The sequence below is a fragment of the Macaca mulatta genome, chromosome 10 (assembly GCF_049350105.2).
Source record: "Macaca mulatta isolate MMU2019108-1 chromosome 10, T2T-MMU8v2.0, whole genome shotgun sequence".
Lineage (NCBI taxonomy): Eukaryota > Metazoa > Chordata > Mammalia > Primates > Cercopithecidae > Macaca > Macaca mulatta.
Window position 1 is genome coordinate 29,749,718 of NC_133415.1, and position 15,094 is coordinate 29,764,811.

At 52.3% G+C, this 15,094-nt stretch overlaps 2 protein-coding genes and 1 long non-coding RNA gene across 6 annotated transcripts in view; 1 reads left to right on the top strand and 2 right to left on the bottom strand.

Moving 5' to 3' along the window:
* The window catches only part of LOC144331918 (uncharacterized), a 184,348-nt gene that overhangs the window by 157,853 nt on the left and 11,401 nt on the right, over positions 1–15,094 (top strand). Inside the window, exons 3-4 of the long non-coding RNA XR_013399515.1 lie at positions 1,547–2,689; positions 3,520–3,639. This is a non-coding gene — a long non-coding RNA (uncharacterized LOC144331918). The remainder of the gene's footprint in view (positions 1–1,546; positions 2,690–3,519; positions 3,640–15,094) is intronic.
* The window catches only part of LOC114670549 (immunoglobulin lambda-1 light chain-like), a 349,019-nt gene that overhangs the window by 42,088 nt on the left and 291,837 nt on the right, over positions 1–15,094 (bottom strand). The gene's annotated exons all lie outside the window — the stretch shown is intronic.
* LOC106996055 (immunoglobulin lambda-1 light chain-like) overlaps positions 1–15,094 on the bottom strand; it is an 801,838-nt gene that overhangs the window by 23,332 nt on the left and 763,412 nt on the right. The gene's annotated exons all lie outside the window — the stretch shown is intronic.

Here is a 15,094-nt window from a genome sequence, read left to right on the forward strand (position 1 = left end):
TGTATATCTGACATACAGTCGTAGAGCCCTGAGTCCCGGCTTTGAGAATATCATACCTCCAGCAGTGAAGGGGCCAACTGTCCCACTCAACACTGTGTCCCCAGTCACCTGACGTGGCACCTGGCACATAGTGGGCCCTTCATGAATATTTCTTGACCAAATGAATAAATGGACCAGGATTCAACACCAGGCCTGTCTAACCAGAACCTCTTCCCTCTACACCCAGGCACCTGCAGCTTGGGAAGACCCTCAGGGTTGGACTCACTCATACCTCAGATGACCCCCAACTCTTCCCTCTGCCACCTCCTAGGGAAGGGGCTGTAGAGCATCAACTCACTGTGACATCACCTACCCCTGATACAGGCCCCGAGGCCCGAAATCTAGGTGACACTTAGAACTTCCTAGGTCTCTCTCCCCTGCCTGGTACGAGGAGTACTCCAGGCACATCAACCACTGGTGTCCAGAGAGGGGAATCTCTGTCCTTGTTGTCCCTGAAGTCATTTTTCACAACTGGAAACATCTTCTGTCGGGACCGAGCAATAAGACCCCTGAAGTCACTCTGACCCCCGCTTAAGGGGTCCGTAGGAGCCTTGAACACCGCAGCTCCTCTGATGATCATGGGTTGCAGCCTCCACCCCAGCTCTCCTCCAGGAAATAGGAGGAGAGGTTCCTGCTCTCTCTGTAGATGTCATGGACTGGCCCACTTGGCAGGGGGTCTTCTAGCTCCCACTACTGATGAGGAAACAGAGGCTCAGAGAGAGAGAGAGTGAGTTCCAGGGCCCTCACTACAGCCCTGGAAAATGCCCGTCGCTGATTCTGGTGGGCAGACTAGCTGAGGCACAGGGAGTTTAGAAGCAAATCTAGTGGAAGTGAATGGGCAAAGGGAACTAGGATTTCAGACTCCCAGCCCGGATGTTGGAGTTGGCCAGGGAGATGCAGTCAAGTGGGGTCTAGCCAGCTTGAAGTCCATATGCCAACAGCCTGGGTCACTGTGGGCTTGTTTCCCAGCTAGGGTCAGAGAGCCCACCTGGCATCTCTCGGGGATTGGGATCTCTACAAATACGAGACACAGGGACTGGCCTGGTTCTGTAGGGAAGGTTCTTCAGCTGGTGGGATGGAAGCTTCTGCCCAAGTCTCTGGGCCCTGGCTGCTCTATAGAGGCTGGGCATGGAGCAGAGGGAGGAGTCAGGGTGAGCACAGGGAGGAGACAGGAGATGAGGCAGCAATGATGGTGCTGGGGAGCGGAGGGGAAGCCCCAGTAGAGGGAGGAGGAGCCTGGAGATGCTGCTGGGAAGGACTGGACCAGACTTCCATCCCTCTAACCTTGGCTCAGTCCAAGCAGCAGGGAACCCTGGGAGGCCAGTTCCCTCCATCTGGATGGTCCCCCAACACCACTTGGGGAACCCTTGTGTGGTCGTTTCCATCAAAAGAGGGATGACCCCTGTGGGACTGGGCCAGCTGAGCCCGCATCTCTCATCCCTGCTCATGGATTTGGTTGTGTCTAGGGATTTAATAAACTCCTTTCTCTTCCATTATCACTTTTCAGCCTGCAATGAATGTTTGTGCTGAGGACTCAAACCAACTGTGTCAGTGTTAACTGCTGGTTCCAGAACACACTTTCCCAGGAGGATGAGGTACATGTAAACAATAAAGAATGTCTCTCATTGCTTCAGGAAATTTCTGAAAACCAATTATCCAGGTAAGTGGTCTGCTCAAGAGAGCACACAGTTCTCACCTAGGTAAATTGCTCACTTATCTAATGAATATTTATTGATCAAGACTTGATTCAAGACCTTCCCTTCTCTGTGTCCACCACGCTGTGCTATGATAGCACAGATAGGCCGCAATTCTAATAGGTTCCTTCCTTGTAAGACCTGCCTTTAACTGCTCACGTGCATATCCTGAAACCTCATAAAACCTTCCATTGCCCTGTGCCTTCTGAGACACTAAAATGACTCCATCCTAGGGCTGGTCTCCTTTGATACTAATAGACTTGGTGCTACTTAGATACCAGGATTTCTGAGGTCTTTTGGGAGCTGGCATTTGATCATCAAAGTGACCAGCTCAGTTTACTCTGGGATAAGCTGAGCCTAGAGGTGGGCAGGAAATTGCTCCCATCTCTCGGGAACATAAGGGCAGGGACAGGACTGGAAACTTCCATTACACATGGAAGGCTCCCTCCTGCTCAGTGTAATGGGGCAGGAGAGAGGGCAGGGCCTTGTGAGCCAGGTCGAGGGGGCAGGTTTCTGTCTCACTCCGCATCTGTCTGTGTCACTGTGTGCAGTGCTGCTGTCCCACGCCTGACAGTATTAGCCTCATCCAGAGCCTGGGTCCTGCTGATGGTCGGAGTGGCCGTGTTCCCAGAGTTGGAGCCAGAGAATTGCTCAGGGATCCCTGAGGGCCACTTGCTATCTTCATAGATGACCAGCACAGGGGGCTGGCCTGGCTTCTGCTGGTATCAGTGAGCATATTTATCCTCCAATTTATCTCCAGAGCAGGTGATGCTGGCTGGCTGTCCTGGGGACACTGACACTGAGGGTGGCTGAGTCAGCTCATAGGCGGCCATGGAACCTACAGGAGAGAAAAGGGGAGAGAAAAGGCTTGAAACTGAGGAGCCGAACTCCAAGAAAATCTTCCCACGTGCCTGGCCTGGACACAGCTCCAGGGATGAAAGAGCGCTTAGGGCAGTGTGAGCACAGGCGCGCAGTGTGGGGGGATTTCAGCCCCCCAGCCCATCCACCCGCAGCAGGTTCTTGAGCATCCTGCCCACCACAGGCAGGGCCCTGCTGAGCTCAGAGTCAGAGCCAGGCTGGACCCAGAGCCCTGAGACCGGACCAGTGGCTGGGACCCGAGGGGCAGCACCTGTGCAGTGAGCGAGGAGGCCGAGGAGGAGAGGGGTCCAGGCCATGACTGAGGCACCTCCGATGCTGCTTCCCGAGGCCCAGGCTGGGCAGATTCTTCCAGGCCTCTCTTGTCCCCTTGCTGGAGAGAGTGGCCTGTGTTGCAAATCAGCAGTCAGGGGTTGCTGCGGGAGGAGCTGTGTGGTTTCCAGAGAAGAACTCAGCCCCAAGGGACACAGAGGAGGGGGGGCACCCTGAAGGCCCACCCTCAGCACACAGAATTCTCATTCTCCTTCTGGTCCCAACATCTGGGTTGACATCACCACTGTAGGCTGTGTTGTGGCTTCACTCCTGAGCTGATCTGGCCATGCAGAGCTCTGACAGGAATTCTGTGTGCGTTTTCCAGGTTGTATGATGTGCTGCCCCTGTGGCCATTCCTTGTCCTGCATGGAGATGGCCAGGGACTGACTTACAGTGGTGACTGAGGGATTACTCTGAGACCTAAGGTCCTTCCTGTGTTGGATACTAGCTCAGAGTAACTTGGGCAATTTAGGACTCCAGGGGTGTCCTGTCCTTAAATATTTTGTGGCAAAGTCTACATGTCAGGTGTAGCTCTAGCTCCCCCTCTGAAGGGCACTTTTCAACCCAGTGCAGTGACCCTCGTGACCCCACTCTACAGGTGACACCATAAGGCTTGCACATGTGCAGGGACCTGCCATTGCTTCTGAGAGGTACTTCCCACAATCAAACATCATCCTTGTCATATGTACATGGAGTGTTGAAAGACCCAGGAGTTGCTGTAAGTTCCTGGCCTTGGCTGTGAGCTTCTGGCATAGGGCACAGGTGCTGTGTCTCAGTATCCCCAGTGTGTGGTCAGGGTCGGGTATAGCTTAGATGCTGAAAGAGTGTTTGCTGTGTAGCAGAATGAGGAGGCTCTCAGAGCAAACAGGAGGGAGATGAAACACATGTGCCCACGGGGGTAGGATGGCGTTTGTGGCACTGACAGCGTTTTAGCACAGAAGAGTGGGCCAGTGTGTGGGGGGAAGCAAAGTGGTGCACCTGTCTCAAATATACAACATCGGCCGGAGACAGAGCTAAGAAACACCAAGCCTGGAGAATTTGTACCTCAGTGTTGAGGACAATGCTGTAGAAAATGACAGCTTTCTTTCTAGTCTGAGGTTGTGGTCACTGACCCTCCCTGCATGTCCGCATCTCCTTGTCACCCAGGTCCACCCCATCTCCAGGTGGCTTTGCCAGGTGACTCTGTTCTGTCCCCTGGTGGCTGCTCCACACTGGCTGCTGGAGGCTTAAGGGCCTCCTGAGTCTAGGTGTATAATCAGATCTGCTGTGGAATCAGGTCTGTGAACTGCTGGTGCCAATGGAGGAAGCTTTTCTCTTCTCTCTGTGACCCATACCTGCCTCAATACCAGGTGCGAGGGGTGCAGGTTACCCATGACAATATGAACATGAATATTTGGAAGAGGAGGGGAAAGGTCCACCTGAGGCTGTCTGCACATGTCTCTGGATGGTGGGTGGTTATGGGGGTAATACCAGGGCTTGGCACAGAGGGTGGGGATCACAGGACTGAGGGACTAGCTTTTACTGGTGCCTGCTCTGGATGCAGGGCCAGTGTACAGTGGTGACTCCTGCACCAAAGTCAGAGACAGAACATCCACCCAACAAATGTTTATCCAGACCCACTGTAGTCTGGGACACATTGCATGCGGGAATTCAGCAGGGACAAGACACGGCCTTCTTGAAGTGAGCTGTTCATTGTGCTGGTTTGGCCGTGCAGGAAAACTGGGTTTGCAGACCCAGCAGACGGTCCCTGTCACCTTCCACCTGAGCATTGTCTTTTATATTCACTGAAAAGACCAGTGCCTGTGATTCCCAGGTCCTGCTCAGCTGGCATTGACCATGTGGCTCAGGCCTGATCAGTGAGATGTGAGGTCAGTGGGTGAAATTCTTCTTAGGAAAGCTTTGCTCTTGCGAAAGAGCACTGGGTTCATGAGGCCCTTTTCCCCTTGAATATGGGAGTGATAGCTGGAGCTGCAGCAGCCACCCTGAGGTCACACATCAGCAAGGATGAAAACAAAGCCGACATCATAGGGGTGGTGGAACAAAAAGTGGGGAGGACTCTGGTGTCTTCGTGAAGGTGGTGGGTATTGCAGAGAGAAATACGCCCTTAGCTGTTTGTGCCTCTGTTTTTAATGTGTGATTTTGTGGTAAAAAAGCATCCATGACCAATTAAGTAAATAACTAACACAAATCAGTTAATAAAATTAATAATAGGCAAAGATTCCTACAGTTGTAAATCCTATGGGGTTAATTAAAAAGATTTAGGCAGAAAATAACAGGCAGGTCGTATTATAATAAGAGCTTGGGGACACCTTAATGGGGAAGTGTCTCTGGAACTGCTGTCAGGACTGATAGAGAAAAACGAGTCCCGGGATCTGTGTGGGGAATCGTGGAGTCAGGCCGCTGTGGAAAGAGTCTGGTGTGTGTGAGGACCTGAGAGGACAGCGGCAAACCTGAAAGGGGTCCCGGATTCAGGCTATTTAGGCCTATTGTGCCATTTTAACAAATTGGTACTTTGGGAGCAGGAGTCATGTGTAGTCAGGTGTGGTGAGGGGAAATTTCCAGGTAATTAATCAGATTCTTTGTCAGTTGCTTAGCACATATAGGGGCCTCCAGGAGTGTTATGGTTTCCAGAGAAGTGCTCAGCATCAAGGGGCGCAGAGAGGGGAGGGGTGGACCCTGCATACCCACCCTCAGCCTACAGAATTCTCCTTCTCCTGCTGGTCTCATAGTGTGGGCTGAAATCTTTACTGCGGGCTGTGTCCTGGCCTCACTCCTGAGCTGGTCTGGCCATGCAGAGCTCTGAGGGGATTTCTGTGTGCATTTTCCAGAGAATCTGATGTCCTGCCTATGTGGTCGGTCATTCCTTGTCCTGCCCAGAGGTGGCCAGGGAGTCACATGGCCACTGTGGAATTATCCTCAGGTTCTTCCGCTGTTGGATCCTGGCTCAGGGGTGATGTGGGTAATCTAGGACTCCAGGGGTGTCCTGTCCTTAAATAGTTGTTGCAGAGTCCAGATGATATAGTTCTAGTTTCCCCTCTAGAGAGTACCTTTCGAGCCAATGCAGTGGCCCTAGTGACCCCACTCTACAGGTGACACCATGGGGCTTGCAGATGTGCAGGGACCTGCCATTGCCTGTGAGTGGTGGTTCCCAGAAAAAACCATCACCCTTGTCATCTGCACACAGAGTGTTGAAAGATCCAGCAGATGCTGTGCGTTCTGGCCTTGGCTGTGAGCTCTTGGCATAGGGCACAGGTGCTGTGCCTCAGTATCCCCAGTGTGGTCAGGGTCAGGTACAGCTTGGATGCTGAAAGAAGTGTTTGCTGTGTAGCAGAATAGAAAGGCTCTCAGAGCATATGGGAGGGATATGAAACGCACGTGACCACGAGGGAGGACGGCATTTGTGGCAGTGACAGCGTTTCAGCCCAGAAGAGTGGGCCAGTGTGTGGGAGGAAGTAAAGTGTCTGCATCTGTGTCACACATGCAACATCGGCCAGAGACGTAGCTGAGAAACATAAAGCCTGGAGAATTTGTACCTCAGTGTTAAGGACGATGCTGTAGAAAGTGACACCTTTCTTTCCAGGTCTTAGGTGTTGGTCGCTGACTCTCCCTGCATGTCAGCATCCCCTTGTCACCCAGCTCCACCCCATCCCGACGTGACTCTGTTCTGCCTCTCCTGGGTCCATGTATAGAATCAGAACCTGCTGCTCGGGTCCTTGATTCCCTCATTCTCCCCTTGGGACTGCCAGCCCCAGGGGAGAAATTCCTCTTCTCTGTGTGGCCCCTGCCTGCCTCAGTACCAGGTGCAAGGGGTGCAGATTGCCCATGACAGTAGAAACATGACTATTTGGAAGAAGAGGAGGCAGGTATACTTGAGGCTGCCTGCACATGTCTCTGTGATTTTGGGGGTAATACCAGGGCTTGGGACCGAAGATGCAGGTCACAGGACTTAGGGACTGGCTGTTACTGGTGCCCGCTGTGGATGCAGGGCCATTGTGCAGTGGTGGCTGCTGCACTAATGTCATGCTTAGAGACAAAAGAACATGAACCCAACAATTGTTTATCCAGACCCACTCTGGTCTGGGACATGGTTCATGCTGGGAATTCGGCAGGAAGAAGACACTGCCTTCTTGAAGTGAGTTGCTCATCATGTGGGTTCGGCTGTTCAGTAAACACTGGGTTTACAGACCCAGCAGACAGTACCTGCCACCTTCCACCTGAGCACTGTCTTGTATATTCGCTGGAAACACCGGTGCCTGTGATTCCCAGGTCCTTTTCAGCCAGAATTGACCATGTGGCTCAGGCCTGCTCAATGGAATGTGAGAGTCAATGGGTGAGGTGTTTCTTAGGAAATTTTTGTAAAGAAAAGAAACCCATTGGATTCATGAGGCCCTTTTCCTTTTGGCTATAGGTGTGATAGCTGGAGCTGGAGCAGCTAGGTCTTCCATCAGCAAGGATGAAAACATCACCAACGTAACAGGGATGGTGGAATAGAGAATGAGAAAGACCCAGTATTTTAATGTAATTGGCGGGTATTGTTGCAGGGAGAAATACGCCCTTAGCTATTTGTGCCTCAGTTTTTCATATATGTGCCTTTGTGGTATAAACACATTCCTGATCAAGTAGAAAACTAATGAACACAAGTCAATCAATTAATAAAATAATGACAGGCAAATAATCCTACAATTGTAAACACTATGCAGACAACGAAAAGGAATTAGGCAGAAAATGACAGGCTGTCTGTATTATAATAAGAGCCTGGAGACACCTAAATTGCAAGGTGTCTCTGGAACTGCTATCAGGACTGACAGAAGAAACGAGTCCCGGAAGCTGTGGGGGGAATGACAGAGTCGGGCTCCTGTGGGAAGGCTCTGGTGTGTGTGAGGATCCCAGAGTACTTGGCAAACCTGAAAGGGGTCCCAGATTCAAGTCAGTTTAAGCTCTTTTAGCTATTTTAATAAAGGAGTAATTTGGGGCAGGAGTCATGTGTAGTTATGTGTGATGAGAGGAAATTTCCAGGTAATTAGACAGGTTCTTTGGTGGTAGCTTAGCACATAAAGAAAATTCCAAGACAATGCTGCTGGGACAGGGACAGGGGAGGCCCTGGTGGGTTAAGCCCAGCCTGCTGATCCCTCCCTAATTCACTTGGAGCTGAAGATCCTGGTTCCTCCAGTCTACCCGGTGCCCACCATGCAGCTCTGTGGGGACCCACATTGCTGCCTGTGCCTCTAGTCTTCGGTCAGCTGTCTGGGATTCCATGTGGGTGAGCAGCACTGGTTTCCTTGAAATTCTACAGATCTAGGACCTGGGAGCACAGAATCTGCGAAGTGCACTTGACAGAGAAGGAAAGGAACTGAGAGGGAAAGTGATAATCACATGATCATTTGGGGAGGAGAGAAAAGGGAGGACCACAGAGGCCCTGGACCTGTAACAATAACATCTCTTGGGTCCAGCATGCTAGGGGAGGGAAAATCCTCAGCCCAAATTGTCAGGGTCCCTAAGGAGAGCCCTTCTCCCTGCCAGCTCTTTCAGCTGCCTGTAGGGGGCGCGCCTGCCACACTCTGGGTTGAAAGGGAGGGGAAAGACCCACATTCTGGGTTGAAAGGGAGGGTCACCAATGCAGGAGCCAAGCTCTCTAGAGACATTTTCCATCCTCTGAAACTGCCCGCTGGTCTCTGCAGAGGCTTAGATTTCAAGTGGCAAGATGTTAGGGTTTGAAATGAGTATTTTGTGGAAACCACGATAAAAATAAAAATCTGGCACAAATTTTCTGTTGTTTGGACTGCAGGAGAAACAGGCAGAGTCAGTTGAAATGAAGGTCACGGTCATCGCTCAGAGGGCGGCTGAGAGTGACATCAGGTTAAGGCTGAGGTTTCTGTCCCATGTCTCCATCTGTTCGTGTTACTGTGAGTCACTGCCAGCTGCTCCCACTGCCATAGCCTGCAGCACAGTAATAGTCGGCCTCATCCCCAGCCTCGACCCTGCTGATGGTCAGGGTGGCCGTGTTCCCTGAGTTGGAGCCAGAGAATCGCTCAGGGATCCCTGAGGGCCGGTTGCTATCTTTGTAGATGACCAGTACAGGGGCCTGGCCTGGCTTCTGCTGGTACCAGTAAGCATATACATTCCCCAATTTATTTCCAGAGCAGGTGATGCTGGCTGTCTGTCCTGGGGACACCGACACTGAGGGTGGCTGAGTCAGCTCATAGGAGGCCACAGAGCCTGTAAGAAGAGAAAAGACAAGTGGGCTTGAGAACGAAAAGCCAAGTTCTAAGACATTTCCTTACCTTTTGTACCTGGAATCAAGTCCAGATACTCTGTGGGCCCACAGTTCACTCCATCCCATTGATCTCAGCCCCCATGGTTCATGTGCATGTAAGGATGGGGACTTTGAACAAATGGGAAAATGGAAGACAGAATTCCCCAGAGCTCTGCATGGCCAGGCCAGCTCAGGAGTAAGGAGAGGATGTCCCAGTCTACAGGGAAATTCTGCCTGCATTCCCCCTTGCTCATGGCAGGTGCAGCCTGTCAGGCATACCCAAGCCAGAGAGGATAGTGTGTGAGGGGGTGGATTTCAGCCCCACCAGCCCCTCGCCCTGCAGCAGGACAGGCAGGACCCTCCTGAGCTCAGAGTTAGAGCCAGGCTGGACCCAGAACCCTGGGGCTGGGTAGGTGGCAGGGACCCTAGGAGCAGCACCTGTGCAGTGAGCGAGGAGGCTGAGGAGGAGAGGCGTCCAGGCCATGGCTGACATGTCCCAGATGCTGCTTCTGAAGCCAGGATGGGCAGGTTCCTCTCAGGCCTCTCTTATCCCCTTGCTGGAGAGAGCGGCCCATTATGCAAATCAGCAGAGTCAGGGGCTGCTGCTGGAGAAGCTTTGTGGTTTCCAGGAGGGCTCAGCACCAAGGAACACAGAGAGGTTGCGGTGGCTCAGTAAGACCCACCCTCAGCCCATGGGATTCTCTTCCTCTTGCTGGCCCCATAGTCTGGCCTGACATCTCCGCTGTAGGCTATGGTGTGCCGGCCTCACTTTTGAGCTGGCCTGGCCATGCAGAGCTCTGAGGGGAATTCTGTGTGCGTTTTCCAGGGTATCTGATGTCATGCCCCTGTGGTCATGCCTTATCTTGCCTGGAGGTGGCCAGAGAGTCAAATAGCAACTGAAGGATTGTTCTGGGACCTCAGGTCCTCTCTCTGTTGGCACCTGGCTCAGGAGTAGTGTGGGTGTTTAGGGACTCCAGGAAAGTGCTATCCTTAAATGTTTTGTGGCAGAGTCTAGATGTTAGGTGTAGGTCTAGCTTCCCTTCTGGAGGGCACTTTTGAATGCAGTGCAGTGACCCTGCCACCCCACTCTACAGGTGACACCACACGGCAGGCACACGTGCAGGGACCTGCCGTTGCTTCTGAGTGGTGATTGGCAGGAGAAACTTCACCCGTGGCGTGTGCACATGGAGTGTTGCGAGATCCAGCAGATGCTGTAAGTTTCGGTGCTGTACAGCTTCGGTGCTGAAAGAAATCTTTGCCGTCTAGCAGAATGAGGGGGCTCTGAGAGGAAATAGGAGGGAGGTGAAAGACACAAAACCAAAGGTGAGCTCCGTGGCAGTGACAGCATTTAGCACAGAAGAGTGGCCCAACGGGTGTGGGGGGCGGCAAAGTATCTACACCTGTGTCAAATATGCGACATCGACAAGAGATGGAGCTGAGAAACACAAGGTTTGGAGAACTTGTACCTTAGTGGAAAAAATGCTATCTTTCCCTCTGTGTGTCAGCTGATGGTCACTGACCCTCCCTGCCTGTCAACATCTCCTTGTCACGCAGGCCTACCCCAACCCCAGGTGGCTTTGCCAGGTGGCTCTCTGCCTCACCCTTGTGGCTGCTCCGCATTGGCAGCTGGAGGCTCAGGGGCCTCCTTGGTCCAGGTGTGGATTCAGAACCAGCTGCTCAGGCCCCCGATTCTCTGATCTGTGGACTGCTGACCCCAGGGTTTTTCCAGCAAAGAATTCCCCTTTGCTGTGTCACCCTTGACTGTCTGAAGACCAGGTACAAGGGTCTCACCTTACCCATGATAATATAAACATGACTGTTTAACCGAGGAGGAGGCAGGTCCACCTGTGGTTGCCTGCACATGTCTCTGGGTGATGGGTGATTATGGAGGAAATACAAGGCTTGGGATGGAAGATGTGAGTCACAGGACTTAGGGATTGGCTTTTACTGGTGCCAGCTGTGGATGCAGGGCCAACGTGCTGTGGTGGCTGCTGCATCAATGTCAGAGACAAAACAGCATGAACCACAACAAATGTTTATCCAGACCCACTCTGGTCTGGGGTACGTTGCATGCTGGGAACTCAGCAGGAACAAGACACACCATTCTTGAAGTGAGTTGTTCATCATGTTGGCTCCACCGTACAGTAAACACAGGGTTTACAGACCCAGCAGATAGTCCCTGCCACCTTCCACCTCAGCATTGTCCTGTATATTCACTGAAAACACCGGTGCCAGGTCCTTTTTAGCTGGAATTGACCTTGTGGCCAAGGACTGGTCAAATGGGTTGTGAGATTCAGTGGGTAGGGTGGTTCTTAGGAAGTTTTTGTTGTGAAGGGGAGGAACACAACAGATTTGTGTGGCCCTTTTCCTCTTGAATACAGGTGTGATAGCTGGAGCTGCAGCAGCCACCCTGAGGTCTTACAACAGCAAGGATGACAAGAAAGCCGACATTATAGGGATAGTGGAATAGAAAGAGACCCCAGTGTGTTCACGGTAGTGATGCGTGTTATTGCAGGAGGAAATATGCCTCTAGCTGTTTGTGCCCATTTTTCATGTGTGTGTTCGTGTGGTTTAAAAGCATTTTTGACAATTAGGAAAATAACACAAATTACTTTCTTAACACAATTAAGAAAATAACAGTAGGCAAAGAACTCTATAGTTGTAAATATTTTGCTGATAATTAAAAAGTTTTAGGCAGAAAATGACAAGCAGGCCATACTAGAATACGAGCTTGGGGATACTTTCACTGGGAGGTGTCTCTGAAGCTGCTGTCAGGTTTCAAAGTAGGAGTGAGTTCCCGGAGCTGTGTGGGAAACGGTGGAGTCACAGCCCTGTGGGAAGTGTCTGGTGCATGTGAGGATCTGAAAGGGCAGTGGCAAATCTCAAAGAGGTTCCAGATTCAAGCCAGTGTAGGCTCACTGTGCTATTTTAACAAATGAGCAATTTGGGGGCGAGTCATATGTAGTCAGGTGTGGTGACAGGAAATTTCCATGTAATTAATCAAGTTCTTTGGAGAATGCCTAGCACATATAGGGGCCTCCTGGATGATGCTGCTGGGCCAGAAACAGAGGCAGCTCAGGTGGATTAAGGCCAGCCCGTTGACCTCTTCTTAGTTCAACTGGGGCTGAAGACACTCTGGGGAGTGGTTCCTGGTTCCTCCCCTCCACCCAGTGCCCACCATGCAGCTCTGTGGGGACCTGCACTGCTGCCTGTGCCTCTGGCCCTAAGCCAGCTGTCTGGGATTCCATGTGGGTGACCAGCATTTCTTTCTCTGAAATTTATTTAGGGCCAGGGAGCATGCAATCTGCAAAATGCACTTGACAGAGAAGGGAAGAGGCTGAGAGGGGGTGTGACAATCCCAAGGTCACTTGGGAAGGCGAGAGAAAAGGATCACGGAGGCCCTGGACTTGTAATGATAACATCTGGGTGTCTTGGGACCAGCCTGCCAGGGGAGGGCATGGGAAAATCCTCAGCCCAAATACTCAGGGTCCCTCTCTATGGAGACAGCATCTCCCTGTGGGCTCTTCCAGCTGCCTGTAGGGGGCGCGCCTGCCACACTCTGGGTTGAAAGGGATAGGAAAGCCTGTTGGTCCCCGGTGCAGGAACCAAGCTCTCCAGAGATATTTTCCACATCCTGAACCGGCAGGTTGGTCTCTGCAGAGGTTTGGATTTCACGTGGCAAGATGTTTGGGTTTGAAACGAATTCTTTGTGAAAACCATGATACAAATGGAAATTTGACAGGAGTCCCTGTTGTTTGGGTTGCAGAAGAAATAGGCAGCCTCACTGGAGATGAAAGTCATGGTCACTGCTCAGGGAGCAGCCTGAGAGTGACAGCCAGGTTGGGAGGGAGGTTTCTGTCTCATGCCTTCATCTGTCTGTGTCACTGGGAGTCACTGTGAGCTGCTCCCACCGCCATGGTCTGCAGCACAGTAATAGCCTCATCCCCAGTCTCAACCCCGCTGATGGTCAGTGTGGCCGTGCTCTCCAAATTGGAGCCAGAGAATCACTCAGTGATCCCTGAGGGCCAGTGGCTATCACTGTAGATGACAAGCTCAGCGGCCTGGCCTGGCTTCTGCTAATACCAGAAAGTATATTTATTCCCCAGTTTATCTCCAGAGCAGGTGATCCTGGCTGTCTGTCCCAGGGACACTGACATTGAGGGCAGCTGAGTCAGCTCATAGGAGTCACCTCATAGGAGGCCACAGAAGCTACAAGAAGAGAAAATGGAAGAGAAAAGGCTTGAAACTGAGGAGCTGACCTCCAAGAAAATTTCCCACGTGCCTGGCCTGGACACAGCTCCAGGATGACAGAGCCCTTAGGGCAGTGTGAGCGCAGGAGAGCAGTGTGGGGGGATTTCAGCCTCACCAGCTCCTCCCTCTGCAGCAGGGTCATGAACATCCTGCCCACCACAGGCAGGGCCCTGCTGAGCTCAGAGTCAGGGTCAGGCTGGACCCAGAGCCCCGGGGCTTGGCAGCTGGCTGGGACCCTGGAGGCAGCACCTGTGCAGTGAGCAAGGAGGCCAAGGAGGAGAGGGATCCAGGCCATGGCTGAGGCACCCTTGATGCTGCTTCCTGAGGCCCAGGCTGGGCAGGTTCCTCCAAGACCTCTCTTATCCCGTTACTGGAGAGAGCAACCCATGGTTTAAATCAGCAGAGTTGGGGGCTACTGCTGGAAGAGCGTTGTAGTTTCCAGAGAAGGGCTCAACCCCAAGGGACACAGAGAGAGGGGGGGGTGGGCCCTGCAGACCCAGTCCCAGTGCAGAGAATTCTTCTCCTACTGATCCCACCATCTGGGCTGATGTCCCCACTGTAGACTATGGGGTCCTGGCCTCACTCCTGAGCTGCCCTGGTCATGCAAAGCTCTGAGGGGAATTCCGTGTGCATCTGCCAGGCAATCAAATGTCCTGCACATGTGGCCATTCCTTGTCCTGTCTGGAAGTGGCCAGGGAGTCACAGTGGCAACTGTGGGGTTATTTTGGGACTTCAGGTCCTTTCTCTGTTGGATCCTGGCTCAGGAGTGATGTGGATAATTTAGGAATCCAGGGATGGGCTGTCCTTTCCTTAAACATTTTGTGGCAGTGTCCAGATGTAGGTGTAGTTGGAGCTCCCCCTCTGGAGGGCACTTTTCAGCCCAGTGCAGTGATCCTTGTGATATCCCACTCTGCAGGTGACACCATGAGGCTTGCACATGTGCAGGGACCTGTTGTTGCTTCTGAGTGGTGGTTCCCAGAATTAGTGTCACCCTTCTCATGTTCACATGGAGTGTTGAAAGATCCAGCAGATGCTGTAAGTTCCTGGCCTTGGCTGTGAGTTCCTGGAGCAGGGTACATGTGCTGTGCCTCAGTACTCCCAATGTGTGGTCAGGGTCAGGTACAGCTTCCGTGCTCAAAGAAATCTTTGCTGTCTAGCAGAGTGAGGAGGCTCTCAGAGCAAACAGGAGGGAGATGAAATAAATGTGCCCACAGGGAGGACAGCATTTGTGGCAGTGACAGCGTTTTAGCACAGAAGAGTGGGCCAGTGTGTGGCGGGGAAACAGTGTCTGGATCTATGTCAAATATGCAACATCGGCCAGAGCCAAAACTGAGAAACACATGGAGAATTTGTACCTCAGTGTTAAGGACAGTGCTGTAGATGAACGCCGCCTTCCTTTCTAGGTCTCAGGTGGTGCTCACTGACTCTCCCTGAGTATCAGCTTCCCCCTGTCACCCAGGTCCACCCCCATCTCCAGGTAGCTTTACCAGCTGACTCTGCATCCCCTGGTGGCCACTCTACACTGGCTACTGGAGACTCGGGGGCCTCCTGGGTCTAGATGTAGAACCAGAACCTGCTGATCAGGTCCCTGACTCCCTAATCTGTGGACTACCGGCCACAGGGGCGGCATCCCTCTTTTCTGTGTGACCCAAGCCTGCCTCAACACCAG